Genomic DNA, 20,594 nt, shown 5'->3' on the forward strand with positions numbered 1-20,594 from the left:
AATAATATCTTTTATCAAGTCTTTATCATAGCCCAGACAAAACTTATTCAGCCTTAAATTTATTTGCAAATACCACTGTTAGAAAACTTAAAGCTTTATCCTCTTTAAAGACAAAGTAGGTGCCAATGTGGCAATACTGCTTCTCTAGAAAATCCTAACATATTAATCTTAACTGATTAACTATAAGCAAGTTTAGCTGACATATTTTCCTCACATTTTGTTCATCTACTAAGTTCTTCGGGGCAAGGATTGTTTTACCACATCCAAGATCAAGGTAACGTCTGCTGGAGTCTCTAGACATTCCTGTAATAAAACTAAAACAGGAATTTTCTTAAAATTGCTTGCCCCTCAAGCACTCTTATCTTGTGTACAGTTTGCAATCATGTCAAAGAACAGAATAGTGAGCTTCTCATATATATAGAACCTAAGTTCCCCTTCAGCTGCGTGGCCATGCAGATTCCCATTAATTCCTTCAGGGTTAGATCTCTCTCCAAGCGCAGAAACTGCCATGGCTTGGGGATGAGGCTGTGTGCGAAGAGAGGAGCCCCTCCGCACCAGCCCTAGCACAGTGGCTAGGGATAACTCTCTCTGCTGGTGACTGTGGGGAAGCCACCAGGAGCAGCTCCCGCTCCTTAGTGGGAGGACCCAGAGGCTGCGTGTGCTGGCCCCCTCTTATGCACTGGCTCCACACTCCTGTCAGCCAATAGGAGGTGGTGGGCGATGCTTTAGGGCAAGAGCAACATGTGCAGAGAGCCATGGAGCCTCATTCCCCCATGAAGCCAGATCTTGTGGCTGCTTCCATGGTGCAGAGCAGTGCCTCAGGTCAGGCAGACACCAGGGAGCCTGCTTTAGTGTGGCTGACTAGAAGCCACCCAAGTAAGACCATACCACTCCACCCGCCCACCCAGAGCCACCTCCTGCACCCTAATCTCATCATCTCAGATCCTACCCCAAAAGCCCATATCCCTAATCCAGAATCTGTACCTCCGCCTGCACCCAAGTCTAAGCCCCTCCCGGCATCCCAAGTCTCTCATCCCCAGGCCTATCCCAGAGAATTCATTTCCTCCTGCAATCCAACTCTGTGTGTCTATCTGCAGCCCCCTCTTGTATTCTGAATCCCTTGGCCCCACTCCACAGCATGGAGCTCTCTCATGTACCCCAAACCCTTCACCGACAGCCCCATTCCAGAGCCCAAACCTCCTCCAACCCCCCAACTACTTGCTCCAGACAGGAGCCCCCATTTAGAGCCAAATTCCCATTTGGAGTCCTCACCCCAACCCCTCAGCTCCACCCCCACCACACACTGGCCATGTGCAGAATGACTTGTTATGTGATGCATCATCTCCATACTGATGTACATAGTAAAAGACATTCCACTCACTGACATAAAAAAATTAGAGGGAACACTTTCCAGAACTACTTTTTAAATTCACACTATGAGATAAGCTAGTTTCTAAAAGCAGCTCACATTTTCAGATGTACATATATAACTTTACATGAAATCTAATAACATAACCTCCACAGTGAGAATTTATTCCTATGAAACATACCATAAAGCACGGTTATGAAAAGCAGAGAATATAAATTAACAAATAATAGAAGCAGTGCAAGTTTGTTAGGTACATGAGTACACTTTCGCTTGATTACTATAAAAATGCAGGGAGTGTGTATTATATAAATGTAAGGGCACACCATTTTAAAATAATTTTAGAAGAGACCTATTTTCTAGCATGTGGAGCAAAGACCATCAATGTTTTGATTTTTTGGATTATTTGAGAATCATTACCAAAGTTCAAAATAATTAATACCACCATGATAACCCTAACATTGCACTGATGAGCAATGAATATGAGACATTATAATGTCCTAATTTTATTATAATGGTGAAATTGAGGCTTTTTATGTAAGGTATATGGTAATAATGCTTACGGGGTCCTAAAATATCTGTTCACACACATTTAATTGGCTTATATTGGCAATTAGAAATACTAATTGGCAGAGGATGAGTCTTCTACCCAGCAAAAAATAAATATATTTTTTAAAATCACACCCAATCCTCCTTTCCCCTCTAACACACACACAAATAATTAAGATCCCATGCACACCAGGGACTGAACAGGACTCTCTTCATACTTATATCAGTTGCTCCTTTGAAGAGGACTCAGAACAGAACACACAATCAATTCAGCCAGAATACTTTGTTTTCACTAGGGAGAATTAGGTCAAGCCAAAAAAAATCATATCCAAACCTTCCTGATAACAGTATAGAGAACTGCTGCTGGCTACCAGTGCCAATCCTTGATAGTTTTACTGAAATACTTTTCATTTTAAAAGATGGAATTCACTTCCAGGTTTCACTTAGTTTTCCAAGAAGAGTTGGGATTGTTCCATGCACAAATAAATTGCCTACTTGTTTCCTCAAAGCTGCAATAAGCCTTTTGAGGTCTCTGGAGATCTCCAATCTCCAATGTATATGTTTGTAAATTATTATCTGAAGACATATCTAGCTACAAGAATTGCAACTGCTCTCCGATTATCTTAAGTTTGTTTGGGGGTAAGAGACACAATTTAGTACAGTGGCGAAGTGGAAAAAAAATTGCTTTAAAGCTATTAATCCATCTATTAGGCCAGGGACAGGCAAAATATGGCCTGACAAGCCACTGGACCTAGCACACAAGAGACTCTGTCAGGCTCCTTGCCTGCCCCGCCCCCACATGGTGTTCAGAGCAGCTCTCTGAACGGTGCGAGCCTACGGGGGATTCATTGGCTGATTACAGAGCCACACATGGCTCCTGCAGCCACTTCAGGGGCCTGGAAGGCATGGACTCTGGCTGAGGAACCTGCTAGGCGCTGGCTGGGAGCCGCTCAGGTAAGTGCCTCCCAGCCAGAGCCTGCCTCTGGTATCCCAGTACCTTCCTCTTCCTAATCCTTTGCCTCCCTCCTGCACTCTATCCCATGTAATCCAAACTCTCTGCACCCCTGCTCCTTGACCCATATCCCCTCCAAGACCCTGCACCCTCTCCAATACCCCTCCTCCAGGTCATAAACCCCTTCCAGACCTTGTACCCTAATCCCCAGCCCCTGGTCACAACCCTGCACCCCTGTGACGGCACATCGGGGTTCCCCCTGATCCTGCACCCCCGTAGCAGCCAGAACAGACTCCGCCAGCCAGTAGAATAGAGAAGATTTATTGCTTGTCCAGGGTACAACACAGCATAGACGTGATGTGGCTATAGGAGTCAGGACCAGGATGTCTCAGACCCTTTGGGATGGGGTGGCTAGGTCCCCAAACTCCAAGCCCCCTGCTTAGTCTGTCCCCTTCATGGTTTCCCCCCAGCCGAAACTGACCCTTCTCCGAACACTCACTTCCTTTGTTCAGTCCCTCCCCTCAACAGTTGGGTCTTGTCTACGTGAACTCAGGCAGCCCCCCCCCCCCCCCCCGTGCTGGACAGTGTTTACAGACACAGGCCAGTAGGGGTCACCCACAGCCCCAACACAGCAACCAGTGAATGCCTGCCCACTACATCACACACTGCCACAGGTTATAACCCCCTCCTTCATCCAAATTTCCTCCCAGAGCCCAAACCCCCAATCTTACTTCTCCACCCAGCCTCCATTCCAGACCCTGTATCTCCTACATTAATATTATGGAAGAGTGCAGCCCTTGAACACTTATCAAATTCTTGGAATGGCCCCACATTTATTGCCCATATCTGTGCTAGATGAATGCATTTTTTTTTCTTTTAAACAATCATCACAGGGAGAGAAACTCACCTTTAGATACAGCTGTTTCACAAGGAATTAACAATTGGGCCTTCAACCTTGGTTTTTCTATTTCAAATGTAAGCTCTTCAGTGACTGTTTCTAAGGATTTCAATTTGTAAAATCATAAAATGCATACATTCCATTCTCTTGGACTAACAAATTGATTTCAAAACAGAATTTCATATTCATTAGACAAATCTTTCTGTCCTAAAATACATAGACACAAATAGATAAATCAAATCCTGAAATCCACAAGAAAAGCACTAAAATAACCTAACAGATGAGAATATTTAAACACGATCACCTAAAAGAAGAAACATTTTTCTTGGTGGCCCATCAATCATGATGATGGCCTCTTCAACCAACACTCCTCCATCCTTGATAAAGTAGGTACTCTTCAGTCTCAAGAATTAGACTAAAAAAGAATCACTGTCTGACACTCTTTGTACACTTGTGAAGGATGACCTAGAAGAGTCCACAGACTTTTGAAAGTTTCTCTTCTCTTTGTGGTACAGCCAAAAAAAACCCTCTTAAGTCTGCCCCCTCCCAATGAAGTGAGGAAGTCAAATCAGCTTTTCTGTATTCAAAGAAATTAACCATTTGGTGCTAAGGCAGTGGTCCCCAACATTTTAGGGCTGTCAGGCACCCAGGTGCGGGGCTGCCCGGCACCCGGGTGCGGGGCTGCCCATGCGCCGCATGCCCAGGGCCGCCCATGCGCCGCATGCCCGGGGCCAGCACTGCACATGCGCTGTGCGCCGGGGGATGGAGCCAGCCCATATAATTCGGCAGGCACACATAAATGCCCCGGTGGGTGTCATGGCGCCCGCGGGCACCACATTGGGGATCACCGTGCTAAGGTAAGGCAGTCCAGGCAGGTAAGTTCTGTTCTAAATAGCATTCTTCCCATTACATTACTTAAATAAAAAAAACCCAATTATGTCTGCTTCATTCTACCTTATAATAGCTTAGAACTTTGAGATTAATAGGAGAATAGCAGACTGGCACAACTGGACAATAGGCACACACAGGTTTTGAGAAGCAGGACCATTCCAAGTACAACAGTTGGGGTTGTGAGGTGGGACAGTGAAGAGGAGAGAAAAACAATGTTGGCCTGGACTATCAAAAAGACTCTTGCAAAACATACTTTTCTTAAAAAAAAGTATGCTTATATGAGAAAGGATTAGTGATGTTGCAAAAAAATAAAATGGTGGTGGCAGCAGAATGGGATGAAGCAAAGCAGAAGTGGTGAGAAGGAAAAGTACAAAACCAAAATAGCGTTGTAGAATGCATCCCCTCCATCAGCGCACTGGGAAGTGAATCACAATCCCCAGGCCATAATAATCCAGTACTGGGGACTCAGGAGTCAAGTGATCCTACTTGACTTAAATTAACAGTGAAAGAGACAAACATGAAGTCTAAAATATATATATTTGCATCCACCATCAAAATCTACAGCACACATCTTATCAGTGTCAGGGTTGGGCCACAAGTTTTTCCACCAAAATATACATAATTACTGTCAGGGAACCAATGATGTCCCTACTTCTGCCAATAACTCTCTTGGTATGCAAAAGCATGGAATGGAGGCACTGTTTTGTAGGTGAAAACCGTTACACCTTGGTTTTACTTTTATCAGGACTATATTCTCCTCGGGAAAAAATGACCCACGGTTCAAGTGAATACAGTTACTTTGTAACATTAACTTCAGTATCTGTTTCTATGGGATGCAGACCCCAATAGTTAGGAATGATGTGGGAAACATTAGAATTTACTATTATGAATGAAAAGTTATTTTAAATATATAGTAAAATTCAAATGTGCTTCATTCACTGAACTCTTCTTTACTTTTGCTTTAAGTGGTTATGGTGAGGAAAGTGAGTATAAGAACAGCAGTTCTGCATAATTTGTACTATGCCTTTCAACTCACACCTGCTAACTGACAGATAAACTTCTTAGCTGATAGCAATGAAAAGAAAATACAGCTATGGAAGAGAGAGATGAATACTGAACAGCCTTATGAATAATCCATGAGATCTAATTCTCAAATCTTTATTAGTGGTAACATGGAAAGTTAAGAAAATGTGTAAGTTAAGAAAGTTAAGAAGCAACTCAAAATAAATACAGAGAACCATCACCTCATTACTTATTTTCTTATTGTACCTTTATTTTAACTTGGATAAAATTCTTGTCTAAGGTGAAGAATAGGCATCCTGAAAAAATCTGTTCCCCACTCTGTGCCTACAGCCAATTCTCACTTGCCAATCCAATTTCTTACTTCAGTTCTGGTCTCAAAAGAGAACCCTTCCACACCTGTGATCACTCTTCAGTCACAAAGTCCCATTCACATCCAATCCACCCTTACTTTCTTCTATGTCTAGCTCCTTTACATGATGTCACCTTTAGACTGTATGATGATCGGCCTCAGGACAATGACAGTTCTCAGCTGCCTACTTCCTGAAAAATCAAAGCATAACAACTGCAAATACAGGCAGGGTAAATTTAGATGAGGTCAAGAGCCATTTCTCCATTGCAACCTTCTTCCCCCTTAGGACACCTTTGTCCTTTCCCTCTCAATAGTCATGCTTCCTAAAAGGATATATTTTACGGTAGTGTGAAAAACAAAAACAAAAAACTCACTCCAAAGCACCTGGAGTGGGAGAAATTATTTTTAAATGTAAAACAAATATTCCTAAGATTGTGTATGAACATTACACTCCAAATTTAAAGAGAGAAAAATACTTTTCATATTTTATCTTCTTGTGCATGCCCAAAATATGGAATTGTGGAAAGGCAGTTTACAAGAGAAGGATTAGTGTTTCATGTTAGTAACCAATTAAATCTCTGAGCTCCAGAAACTCTGTAAACTTTTATCTTATTGGGCTTGCTTGTCTGGAATCTTCATCCTTTAATTCCAGAGGTAACAGAATACAACATTAAGAAACAGCCAGGAGAAAGTCATCTCCACTAGCATGTGTACTATTTTGACTGTGTACTCTATAATAGAGGGACATCAGTTCTTGGTTCTGCAATCTTACACATACAGCTACAATTAGATGGACTAAAACTGGTGGTGGGCAAATTAGCACAGACTGGAAAATGGTTCGCTTGTGACAGAAAGATCAGTTTGATTTGATAAATTCTCAAATATTTTGATATGTTTCAGTCTCTGCTAGAATAACTATGCTGATGAAATGGTAGATTATTGCTTCCAAAAAGAAGATAATGGGGAGAAACATCTTCTAATTTCATACATTTTCTGTACAATCAGAAGACCTATTCACAGTTTCATCAAATTCAGCATCCACAAATCTGAAACTGATAAGAGTGTCCTCCAAGTATTAAACTAACAGCAACAGGAACTGGTACTTTCCAGATCCAAAGAACTTTTGAAGCTGATTGAACTAAATTATTTACTAGTGCTAATATTTGTGATGTTATGCCCCCATACTCATGGAAATATATGTTTGAATATGAATATGCATAACTTGAATATGCTTTATGCAAAACATGGAAAGTAACCTATCACTCAAGAGCCTGTGATCCCCAGACTCTGTATATTTAATTTGTGTGCATGTATCATTCTCATATGTGACATTAGAAGTGTAAATATAAAGCTGTTTTTCTAGGTTTTCTAGTGAAGGCCATTAGTGGTACTTACAGGAACTTAATGGCCCAGTGCTCAAGATAATGATCTTGAAATGGTTTTGTTTTTCCTATAAGCCCAAACTGTGATTGGTCCAACAAAGACATCTGATCATGCCACCTGGTACTGGAATCAATCTTCAATTTGATATTTTTTATTTAATGGATGGGGCGGGGGGGGGGGGGAGAGAAACAGTGATGATCCAAAAGATGGCTTTTGAAACTACTCCCTCAACCTAGGAGGATACACAAGATATTAGACCCAAGCCAGAGAAAAGATCAGCTCTGACTTGAAGCATTATACCTGAAATAAGGACTAGGCTGGGTGAGAAAAATCTCTAACAATCTTTCTTAATGTATTAGGCTTACCTGGCATGGTTTGTTTATTTTATATTAGTAATTTGCTTTGATTTGTTTTCACTTGAAATCACTTAAATCCTACTTGTTATACTTAATACTTTTATTTAATATCAAACCCAGTGTAAATAACTGTTATGGGGGGGGGGGGGGAGCAACAGCTATGCATATTTCTCTTTCATTGATAAGAGAGTGAACTCTGAGTTTTTTCTATGTAAAACTTCTATGCAGAGTAAGATGGATTTACTTGTAGTTTTGGTCCCTTTTGAGCTACTGGATGCAGTCAAATCCCTGTAGCTGAACCCTCCCAGAGCTGTTAACAACTGTATTACTGGGTGTGCTGTTATCCCACTGTGTGCTTTTGCTGGGGGAGACCAGAGTTTCTGGCTCAGCAGAACAGTGTAGGGAGGCACTCCAGAGGGAAGGCAGGTGGGCGCAGTGGTATGACTGGCATATGGGACTGTCCCAACCAATCATAATATTGGCCTGTTTCAGACGAGGATGTAAAAATGACCGTTTCAGACATACAATACTGAATACTAGTTATTATTACTCAATACTGAATTTGTACTTAGCGGATGAGAAGCCATAAAGTTGAATTGATGCTAACAAGGAGAGGAAAAAAAACACAACAGTGTCCTCAGCTTATAATTAAAATATACCCTTCAGTCGTCCTCTCCCTCCCCCCCAAACAATATTCTTGTGTTCTGCACTTATAATTCAGACTCAGCTCCAATTATACACGAGGCAACACAAGTACTCTTTCAGACCTCAGGGAAGATTGTTGATTAGGTAAAAAGTTGTGTAAGTGACCACGTGTAGGGAGGCAGTCAACCTGCTTCAAGTAAAATAAAGGCTAAACTCAGCCATGGTAGAGGGCTGGAACTGTGGAGCAAGCAGCTGAGGCAGGTAGCAGCCAATCAGAGCCCAACTGGGGCAGTATAAATATGGACTGCTAAGCTCAGACACACACTCTATCTGTTTCCCAATTTTATTTGGCCACAGAACCCTTTTCAGAAAAAAACACCAGGGGAACTAGTCGACATAAATAAACTGTAAAGGAAAAAAGGTGGAAAAACTGTCAAGCAAAAAAAACAAAACCACACACTAGCCTGCCCCTAAGACCGCAGCTGCCAGCAGCTCCTTGAAGATGGCGGCTCCAGGCAACCACTCGACACGCCTGCCCCCAGGACAAGCTCTAGAAAGTGGGGGATAAGGTTCTCGCAGAACCTTAGGGTTCCATGGAGCACTATTTGGGAAACACTAGCTTATCAGGCATCCATAGCTGGAGCAAGAGAGGATACCTGAGACACAGCAGTGCTGACGAAAGCAAGACAGAGTTGGGGAGCTCTGGCCTGACCTCACCTCACTCCCAGGCTGCAGGTCTGATACAGAGGCCTGAGGGATACTAAGGTTGTAAGGAGGCAGCCAGGGCAGGAGAAGGCAGCAGTTTCGTTCTCCCTCGACAATGAGGAGTGCCCATTTCGGACAGCAGTTTGCCCGAGTCAGGGGCTAGATGACGACTGGCATTGATCACAGAAGCAAGCTGAGTATATAGGGGATTGGGGTTCCCTGGGAGGGGAGGAATTCAGAGTGTGAGGGCATTGCTGTGGGGCAGTACCATGAGGAAAAGCATACCATAGACTGAGAGGGACATGGGGACTGACAAAGGGCAGAAGAAGATAACTAATACATCAGCCAACAGGGGCGCTCTATGGCTGGAAGAGCTAATTCTTAGACTAGCATGAGGCACTGTGCTGGTGAATGCTCAACCAGTTAGACCATGTAAAATCTCAAAAGCAAAGACTGCTAAAATGAGTTTTCCAGTTCAAAACAGCATTAACAGCCTATCTACAGGAATGAAAATAAAAATTATAAAAATAAAAAATAGTATTTTTCAATTCATTTGATACAAGTACTGTAGTGCAATCTCTTTAGTATGAAAGTTGAATTTACAAATGTAGAATTATGTACAAAAAAAATGCATTCAAAAATGAAGAAATGTAAAAAAACTTTAGAGCTCACAAGTCCACACAGTCCTACTTCTTCTGCTCAGGCAATCACTCAGACAAACAAGTTTCATTACAATTTACAGGAGATAAATGTTACCCACTTCTTGTTTACAATGTCATCTGAAAGTGAGACGAGGCATTCACATGACAAGGTTGCCGCCAGTCTTGCAAGATATTTTTGTGCTAGATGCATTAAAGATTCATATGTTCATTCTTGTTTCAATCACCATTCCAAAGGACATGTGTCCATGCTGATGGTGGGTTCTGCTCAATAATAATCCAAAGCAGAGTGGACTGGAGCATGTTTATTTTCATCATCTGTATTAGATGTCACAGCACAAGGCTGATTTTCTTGTTTGGTGGTTTGAATTCTGTGCTTTCTGCATCAGAGTGCTGCTCTTTTATGACTTCTGAAAATAAGCTCCACACTTTGTGTGTCTCAGATTTTGGAAAACACTTAAATTTTGGGTCGAGTGTTGCAGCTGTCTTTAGAAATCTGACAATGGTGCCTTCTTTGCATTTTGTCAAATATGCAGTGAAGTGTTCTGAAAATGAAGAACATATGCTGGATCATCATTCAAAATTGTTATAACTTGAAATATATGGCTGAACAAGGGTAAAAAATAGAGCAGAAGACATACAATACTCTCCCAAGCAGTTTAGTCACAAATTTAATTAATATATTTTTTTAACAAGGGACACCAGCATGGACACATGTTCTCTGGAATCATGTCCAAAGCATGAAGGAACATATGAATCTTTAATGCATCTGGCACAAATCTCTTGCAAGACTGCCATCAACAGTGTCATGTGAACACCTGTTCTCACTTTCAGGTCACATTGTAAATACGAAGCGGGCAGCATTATCCCCCGTAAAAGTAAAGAATTTTTTTCTCTTGGTGGCTGGCTGAACAAGTAGGAATGAGTAGACTTGTAACCACTAAAGTTTTACATTGTTTTGTTTTTGAGTGCAGTTCTAGAACAAACAAACAAAATCTACATATGTAAGCTATGCAACTTATGAGGTGATGTGAAAAATATTTCTTTTGTATATCATTTTTACAGTGCAAATATTTGCAATAAAAATAATATAAAGTGAACACTGTACATTTTGTATTTTGTGTTGTAACTGAAATCAATACATTTGAAAATGCAGAAATACATACAAAATATTTAATACATTTCAACTCGTATTTTTTTTTTAACAGGGTGATTAATCACAAATAATTTTTAAACCGTGATTATCTCTTACGAGTTAATCACACAAATTAAGTGCAATTAAATGGCAGCCCTATTAATTTTATAGTATTCCTTCCGTATATATTTGTGTAGAATATGATATGAAAATATGAAGGCACAACCTCTCTTTGGCAAAGTATGTTGTCTGGTTTTCCTCTAGAAGTTCATAGATGCAAAGTAGATACATTGACAGGAATTATGCTTGTTGAAAAAATGTGTTCTTGTCTCAAATGAAAGGCTGGATAAGATAGAACTGTGTTTTTAACTTGAATTTCAATGTAGTTTACCATTCCAAATTGAAGACATCAATATTAGTTATGTATGGTCTAGTTTGTAGTTTCCGTAAGAGGGAAACCTCTTATTGTAATTTTAAATGACATTCTCCAAAAGTCTGCACTTCTTTCTTGAATGATCTTTACTTTCTAAATGTATATAGCTTTCAAAATATGTTGTTCTAGGAAATAATTTCAACTATGAAGAAGACTCTAATTATTACTTTTTTGGGGGGTTAAACAGATGTTTAGTATAGATGGAAATACATGATCAGTAGTGCAATCTATATGAAGCTTCTGGAGAAGGGTTAAAATAAGCTACATTTGTTTTTTGTCAGAAATAATATACCATATTGGGAGAAAAAACACAAAAGCGGCACATACTCCATAGAATTCACTAGCGTATGGGGACATTCGATGTCACAACATGGAAGAACATGTCTGAACTGCGATTATTAAATCCATATCTGTCCTCAACAAACAGAATTGAACTGGTGTACAATTTAACCAGCCTGCATCCAGTCAGTAATTTAAAACTAGTATAATATGTATCTATGCAAAGAGAAACTTATTGCTTGATTTTCAGAACTACCGAGCCCATGTAACTGCTGAGGAAGCCTACTGGAGATCTGAGCACTAACACTTCTAGAAGTCAGGCAATGTAGTTCTATATTCATTTTCCTTGCAATGAAAGCATGGAGTAAGATTCTTTGGATGCATTTTAAACTTTTAGAAGCTACATTTCAAAGCTGGCCCAAGTCATTTTTTTAGTTTATTAATAATACTAGCCATTTAGAAATTGACAGTTCTCATTTTCAGCAGTTTGCTTGAGCTGGAGGAGGCAACAGAAACTGGAGAAAACTTCTAGCATTAGAAAAAGGCGGAGTACGCTACAATTCAAACCAATTCCTTGATGCTGGAAACTCTTCTAGTCCAGACTCTTCACATGAACCATGAATAGAAGATTGTTGGAGGTGGAATAGATCTGGACAAGGAGATGAAGTTTGGAGATATATGAGAGAAGGAAGGGACAGTCAATAGAAACAAAAGTGAAACTGTTGGAGCAGCAAATTCCCGAAGTCTTGAGGTATTTCTGAGTGTAGCCTTCATTGATTTGAGATCTACCATACCATTCCCTCACAAAAAGGAAAAACCTATAATGACAGCAGGCCAGGAGAGAGACCCAATTTGGAAATATTTTAATTAAGTTCCTCTACCTGTGGGTAACACATGCACATGTGCAAAATGCAAACAGTGCAGCAAAGAAATGCAAGACCTGGTTGCCCAAATGAAACAACATCATTAGACATGTTCCTTCTTAGGAGGAAGCTGTGTTGAAGATGATGAAAGGAACATGTCTGAACATGTTTGTAAACTTTTTTATATTTCATACTTTTCTTAAGGACTGCCTGTCTTCCTTCTGGACTATTCTTGAATTCTCATGTTTGACCAAAAAATATAGTAATTACTCTATGGTACTATAATTTTTGATACAGTTGTGATAAAAATAAATAGCTGAAATAGGCAGATCTTCCTTTCACATTTTCACCTTGAAAGTAGTATTAAGTAATATGAGCAGTATGGTAATAATTAAATAACTTCATTGACTTATTTTGTTTAGGAGAATCCATTCTTAACATACAGGATTCTGAAGACAATCCACCTTCAAGATCACCATCATTTTCTATAGTTTCAAAGTTATCTGCCAATGATAAGAGTTTCAGTCACATCATTTATGTCACATAGCCACACTATATCACCTGTAGCAAAAAGGGGGGAAACCTCCTTCGTCCAGAAACAACCACATATAAGATTATGACAAGAACCAGCAGATTACAAAAAGAGGTAATTGATTTTAAAAAATGGCCTGGTTTGTTTATGCAACAAACTCTCCTTTCCATATGATTGAGAACCCACACTTCATTAGTGGTTCAGTCATTAAAACCAGGATATAGTTCATCCAACAGTTCAGATGTCACAGGCAAATTGTTGGATAAAGAGTATAGAAGAGAAATTGAGCAGTGTGCAAAAAGTCTAGAGCGTGAAATTGTTAACCTGAATCTTGATGGGTGGAGCGATGTCCACAATGGTCTTGTATGTGCTTGTGTGACAACAGATGGAATGTTTTCTTTACAGAAACCATTGATACATTAAGAAATGCACACACCGCAGAATACAAGTAGCAGTAAAAGCTGTAACAAACTGGGAAAACAAATTCAAATGTCTAGTATGCAGCTTGGTCACAGATGATGCCGCAAATGTATGCAAATTGAGAAGAAACTTAGAAGAAAATCCCAAGCTAATAACACACTGTTGCAGTGCTCATTTGATGCACCTCCTAACCAAAGACTTCAGTGTTCCAGAAATAAAGGCTAATGTTGTTGAATTGGAAAATACTTCTCTAACAACCACTTTGCAGCAGCTGCTCTGAAAAAAGTAGGGGGAACCAAGCTTAGTCTCCCACAAGATATGCGATGGAACTCAGTAGTGGACTGTTTTGAGCACTATATCAAGAACTGGCCTGATGACAATTTGTGGACAAAATCATGAAAAAAATAGATGGCACTGTCAAAGCAACAGTTCTCAACATAGGGCTTAAGAGAAATGTTGATCACATGCTGAGAACGCTGAAGCCTATTTCTGTACTCTAACAAAATGTAGGGAAATAGCTATTTTATTGCTGATGAAATTTGGAAGGAACTGAGTGCAATCTTAGAAAGAGAAATAGGCAATGACACAGAGTTAAATTACAAGCATTAAAAAAAACAAATGGGACAAGCACGATCTCCAGCTCATTTTCTTGTAAATATTCCCAATAATCAGTACCAGGGTCAAACTTTAATTGCTGAAGAAGAGGAGCTGGCTATGGCATGGGCATCCAGCAATCATCCCTTCATAATACCAACAATATTGAACTTTTCAGCTAAGGGTGAATCATTCAAGGAATATAAGTTTGCTGATGTTTTAAAGAAAGTTACACAAATGAACTGGAAGTCACTTCAGTACTTGGATTCAGAGACTGCTAAAGTGATAATCTCACTTAGCATCAGTAGTTTCTTCTGTCCTTGCAGAAAGAATATTTTCTTCTTTCAGACTAATTCATTCCAAACCAAGAAATCGTCTGGGATCTGAAAAAGCAGAAATGCTTGTTTTTCTTTTCCAGATGATGAATAAACAGGAAAATTAAGGTGAAGATGACTGAGTTAGCTGCAGAAACCAATATTTTAAGTTTCTCATGTTGACTTGGCTCTCTCAGTTGATTTAATTTTTGTTTTTTGTAAAAAAATATAAACAATTTTAAAAACAATTTTTACAAAAACAAACCTGATTTTAAAAAGCTTGAATGTTTAACTAAATTAAAAAATTAATATGCTTGTTTTGTTAAAATATTATGTATTTGCAGAAGAAAAAATCTAGAACACGTAATGTTTCAGTTAAATAAAACAATTTAAAAGTCTGTATGGTGATTTTCTCCTCCTGATACAACATGGCAAAAAAATTCTCCAATATTAATGATTACCCTGTTGAATTCCCAATGACTTCATACATATCTGCTTCAATGCGTAAACAAAATAAACAATCATTCATTTTCTAATATAGCTGTAAAACTAATCTGAAATGTTTTAAAAATAAATCAGTTTAAAAATTTATAGTATGTACCTTCTAATAATGAAACCTAAATTTATCTCTGAGTTGTGAAGAATATATGTCAAGGTTATAACAACCAACAAGAAAGCACTTTTATGTAGAAAACCATGATTAAATTGAGTCTTCCTGAATAGTGATTTAAATTATTATTTAAATCAATCTGATTTAAATCAAATCCACCCTGACCTGTAACTGTTTTGTCTCAAGGGCACTGTTATGGATGAACACCCCATGAACAAGTCCAGAAGACCAATACTGAGGGAAAAAAAATTAAGATAGTCCCTTTAACTAAAAGTTGTCAGGAAGCAATGATCTGACAATAAAAGTTATTTAATCAAGTGTTGATTTGACAGCCCTTTTCCCTAATACTGAGTAAAAGGAATCATATCTCTCTTTGTGACCACAAATCTTTTGCATCATTATAGTAAGATCAGCTAATTGAATAAAATGACTTCTACACACAAGAAAGAAAGAGTGAGCTTATTTCCTAGATTTTGCCTATAATACATATTTAGTGTCAGTTTTCTGGTCATGTTCTTTACACCTTTTGTCAGGCTATTAGATCATTCAAAGATTTTCAAGAATAATGTAATTTTAGTATTTTTTCCTTTCATAACTTCACTCGCATCCTGTGTTACTTTTCAATTATCCTGACACTCTGAAAGAAAAGTAAGCTCAATTGCCAGCTTTCAGAGCAGTATTTCGTCCTATTGTCTACTCGAAAACTAACTTTTAGTTCAACAGTCACAAGGGAATGCAAATCTTTTTCTCCAATCTCTGCTTATATATTAAGAAGTGGGAAGCAAAACAAAGACATGATACAAAACTACAGGCTGAACACCTCTTTAGTTCGTCCTCAGGATCTGACCCATTCCAAACCAGTTTCTGGACCATGAGAGATCAATATTTCCTAGCATTTACCAACACTTCCAGTGGACATCTGGATAACAGAGGTTTGCACACTAGAGAGTTCTGGACTAGAGAGGTTCAATCAGTATAAAAAAATCCAAATGCACAGAATAAATATCTAACACAATGAGGGAAAGCTTGTTCTAATCCTTCAGAGTTCAAAATGACTGTCTACTGATCTTTTTCTAGCACGTTACATTGGATCATAATCCTCTGCATGCTTTGATTTCAGGAGCCAAGAAAACATTCTTTCAGATTCTGCACACATTTCTACACTTCTGCTACAACATATGAAAAGATAAGCACTGAATCAGGTGGCAAGACCATAAAGAAAATAGAAAGAAAATCCAGCACCTTTGCAATAAAAATTCTGATTCAGTACCTGATGTACTTTAATGAACAGCATATAGTAGAAAAGCCTTTCAGACTGAATCCGAATGTGGCTAGTGGTTCTGAAAAGTATCAAGTGTCTTTTGGAATGAGTCATAATCCATTGAATTCTGAAATAGTGGGCCTCATTCAAGTGTTATTCTTCTATATTAAAAAAAAGTCTACTTTTTTTAAGAAAATGGTTAATTAAAGTAAAACAGTTTTTAGTCAGGTTCTTCTAAAGAAATTCTTCACTAAGCACATTTTCCTATCCCAACCGTCAGATTACTAAATCACATTCCCTAAGACTTCAGAATAACAGAGGCCCTAAATATATCAGTAAACATAAAAAGCACACAGAGAAAATGTGCTAGAGTGTATAAGATTCAACATTATGCATCTATCTGCCCTGTACCCAAACTTCAAGGTGCCTGTTTTTGCAGCATGCACAGGAAGCGTTAGCATAGCAAATCATGCTATGAGCAACAGAACCACGACAAGGTCCTTCCTGAGTCTGTTGAACAATGTTGAGCTTGGGTGCAGGAAACAGTTAAATAAAACAATATGAAGACAGACTCACATAACATCAGTAACATACTATTTCCACAGAAAGAAACCCATCTAATAACACAGAAGACATAAGGTTGCATTACAAAGATCAGTATTACTTGTACTTCTATTTTCTTTCACTTCTGTAACTGGACTAGAGAAGAGGCCAACGAATCCTGGGAGCAGCATACGCACGCACACACACAAAAAACCCCTGCTATGGCCAAAAGGGAAGAAGAATCATATTGGGTATAGGAAACCTGATATTTAAAACATTATTCCAAATTCAATAATCCCTTCTCTGTCCTTGAACAACACTGAGACTGATTTGGTTAAGGATGATGGCATGAAAGACTGTATTCTCCCCCTTTACTTTATCTTTAGGGCCTCAACTTCATTATGAACTTGCTCTGTCACCAACAGAATCTTTCTGTTTCTAAGACAATAACAATATGACACCCTGTAAGAAAAAAAAACACCAACAAAGAACATCTTTCTTGGAAGTGTTCCTATTTGTGAATACCTATACAAAACAGATAACGTTATTAAAATTAAAATAATGAAACATTTCCTAAAATATATTCCTTGATTTTAGCAACTTCAGATTCTTAAACCTTAAGTCGAGTGCTGCAGCTATTTTTAGTAATCTCACATTGCTACCATCTTTGCATTATTATAGCCAATGCGAAAGTGTTTTTAAAACATACGTGTACTGGATCATCAGAGATGACTATAAAATGAAATATTTGGCAGAATGCTTGTAAAACAGAGTCAGAGACATACAATTCTCCCCCATTGGCAGGCCTGACTGTACTTTACCAAGAGAGAGGACAGATTAGTAAAGGCCACCACAGCAGAAAATGAAAATGAGTGCACAAATTTTTGAGTATATGGAACATGATTACCTTTCAGGGAACTAAAAATGCAAAAATATCTTCAGTTTTGTTTTATAGCATTTCATAATATACAGATACCATAGTGCTGCAGTCTACTCACAACAGACAGGAAGAACTATTTTATCAGTTATTTTATGATGCTCATTAACTGTATATCTGAGCATCTGTAACGGGGTCCCCGCCTTCTCATCAATATGCATGAGCAGTGACACTGAATATGTAATAACTGTCATGAATAATTACATAGATGGTTCTAGCTTCTGCTGCACACGTCACCATGTGCTGTTGCACACAGCATGCAAGTAGCTGCACAGGTCACCACATGTTGCTGCACACAATACACTCACCCCGACAGTTAGAAGCTGCTTATTCAGACACCCAGAGACTCTTGTTTACCCAAACAAGGTCCAATGAATTCAAGACTACAGCTCATAAATATTCATGGAGAGAGACTACTTAAGTTCTGGTCAACCTTTCCCGGTTGTTCGCTGTTCGCTTCTGCTTCGCTTCTGCAGCGTTCCACCCTATCCCCTGTCCATGTCTATAGGTAGCTAGATTAGTTAAAGGTTTGTCATCGAGTCTGTCCGTTAGTATAGTGCGTTGGTTCTACGCTCAAGCGGACGGGGTATTATATCGTGACGGGGGGCGTCGTGTTAGTTTAGTTAGGGATTTTGTGTATCCAGTCTGGGTACAGGAGTAGCTCGTCTATCGCCAGTTCCAGCTGAAGAGCGGAATCGACCCGAAGGCCAGCACCAGGCAACTTACCAGCAGTGAATCCTGCGTCCAGGAGCGGAAGGCCGCAGAGGAGGACTTTACCACCTGCCTTCATTCCACCCGTCCCCAGGGTCTACGAGGGACCGCCTCTCTGTTTCTCGCCAAGGGCTCGGAAGGAGCCTACGGCTTGAGGTCGAGCACACCGCAGAGGGCATCGCTGCGAGGGATCGCCTCCTAGTCTCTCGCTAGAGGCTTTAATTAGCCAAAGGCTTGAGAGACAGGTGCATCACATCCATCGTCGACAGCTGGATAGTGTAATTATTGTCTGTGTAATCCTTGTGTTTGTGGGGTACTTTTCTATCCTCCTATTGCTTCTTGGGTTGGGATATTAAGAGTGTCCACCTATTTACTTGTTGTACCTTTTAAATTTCTACAATATATGGTTTGGCCCCTTTAAATTGCGTAACGTTTTTATTTCTCTGCAGCAAGTTAATCAACAAACACCTAGGATAGATGAGGTTTGGTGGTATCTGCAACTTCCACTGAGATTTAATTAATTAATTAGTAGTAATCAGATTGCAAATTTAGGCTTAAGCATCCTCAGTGTAACAGATCCAACAATGAGTTTACCACATAAGATGGGAAACACATTCCCATTTTACAGATGTGAAAGTGATACATAGGAAGGGAGACTAAGGGGTTTGTCCATAGTAATATAGGAGATGTATTGTTCAGCTATGAAAAGAACTCAAATCTCCTGAGTCCCAGTCCAGTGCTACAAGAACATCTCAACTGAGCCATCAAGAATGTGATATTCAAACTAAATTTGGGGTTTTTTTTTTTTGAGGCTGTAAATTTCATTAACCCGTTCCTTCTGCTTGCCAGATGACCTCCTTTTCCACATCTGCTTTGTGAGAACAGACACTTCTGTGTCTGTTAGACAAGACATATTATACATGGAACTTGTGCAATTTTAAATGCTTGTAATGGTGTTATTTCATGATAAATACTGATTTGAATATTCAAAGCTTCTGATTTGTCTCTCTTTATAGTGAGTACAAAAAATGTGTTTGGGTGGTAGTGGTTTCTAGCAATCCTTTGATCCGATGTTCATTCTGCTGTCAGCATTGCACTGGTTTTAAAGATCTTTCAGCATCCAAACAGATATTGGGACAGATGAGTTCCATGATAGTAGACAGTAACATAAGTTTAATATTTCTGTGTTCTCTCCGCTGTGAAAGAAAAATATTTGACTAACTAAAACTCAGGTGAGCACATTAGAACTTACAGATGGACACTTCAGAGAAAAGACTTTTTACACCATCTCTAATTGCAACTGTGAGGCTAATTGATTGCTTTTCTTTTAAAACAATCACCATTTTAAGCTGAAGTTATCGTAGCTCAATCAATTCAGTTATTTTTATTATAAACATTTGTACAACATATGTAGTATTTAACATACTAAAACTCCTATGGGAAAAGAATATTAGATAGTAAAGTCAACCACTTGCATTGGGCTGCCCATGCAACCGTAATTCTGCCCCCTTGTGCATATGTATAAATCATTCTAAAATATTCCATACCTCTTCCTCCCCAACGCGGAGCTTTTCCTCACTTAGTGTACAGGAAATAAGGCTGTCTAACTTATTTGCACACCCTTTTAACTCTGCACTGAATGTACAATTATTTCCTCAAGATTTTTTCTCAGACCCTTATCACTGCAGCAGTCAAGTGCTTCAAACATTAATACATTTAGACATAGCTTCCCTCCTGTGAGCTAAGAGTATTACTCCCATTTTGCAGATGTGAAAACAGAAAGATAAGCCTAAGGCCAAACATGAAAAGGCCTGATTCACAACTCAAGATCTACTGACCCTCAACCCTGTCCTCATTCCTCCAGTCCACAAATGCATAGTTATCACAGATTCTGAGTGTTCACAGCTCCCACAGACTTCAGTTGCAGCTAGGAATGTAAAATCCCATTTAATCAATTAACCAGTTAAGCCTTACAGGGGTAGGGAGGCTGCTCTGGCTGGGCTGGAGTGCCCCCAGCACAGCAGATCTGAACAGGCTGAAGTAGCCTGCTCCCTCCCGCGCCCAACATGGCCATCAGTTAACCAGTACCTGGTAAGCATCACCCAGTTGCAGCACCCAGAGAAAAACAAGACCACCACAATTAGTGTCTACTTGCTAATATTTTAGTGACTTGCTCAGCTTCACCA

At 39.4% G+C, this 20,594-nt stretch overlaps 1 protein-coding gene across 3 annotated transcripts in view; it reads right to left on the minus strand.

Annotated features, from left to right (window-relative positions):
- TLK1 (tousled like kinase 1) overlaps window positions 1-20,594 on the minus strand; it is a 152,295-nt gene that overhangs the window by 101,871 nt on the left and 29,830 nt on the right. Inside the window, exon 2 of one of the 3 annotated variants that reach the window (XM_075933614.2) lies at window positions 9,878-10,321. The exons of the other annotated variants lie outside the window; for them this stretch is intronic. The gene's annotated coding sequence lies outside the window, so the exon portion shown is untranslated. The remainder of the gene's footprint in view (window positions 1-9,877; window positions 10,322-20,594) is intronic. 3 annotated transcript variants of the gene reach the window in all.

This window comes from Pelodiscus sinensis, chromosome 7 (assembly GCF_052426305.1).
Source record: "Pelodiscus sinensis isolate ZL-2025 chromosome 7, ASM5242630v1, whole genome shotgun sequence".
NCBI lineage: Eukaryota > Metazoa > Chordata > Testudines > Trionychidae > Pelodiscus > Pelodiscus sinensis.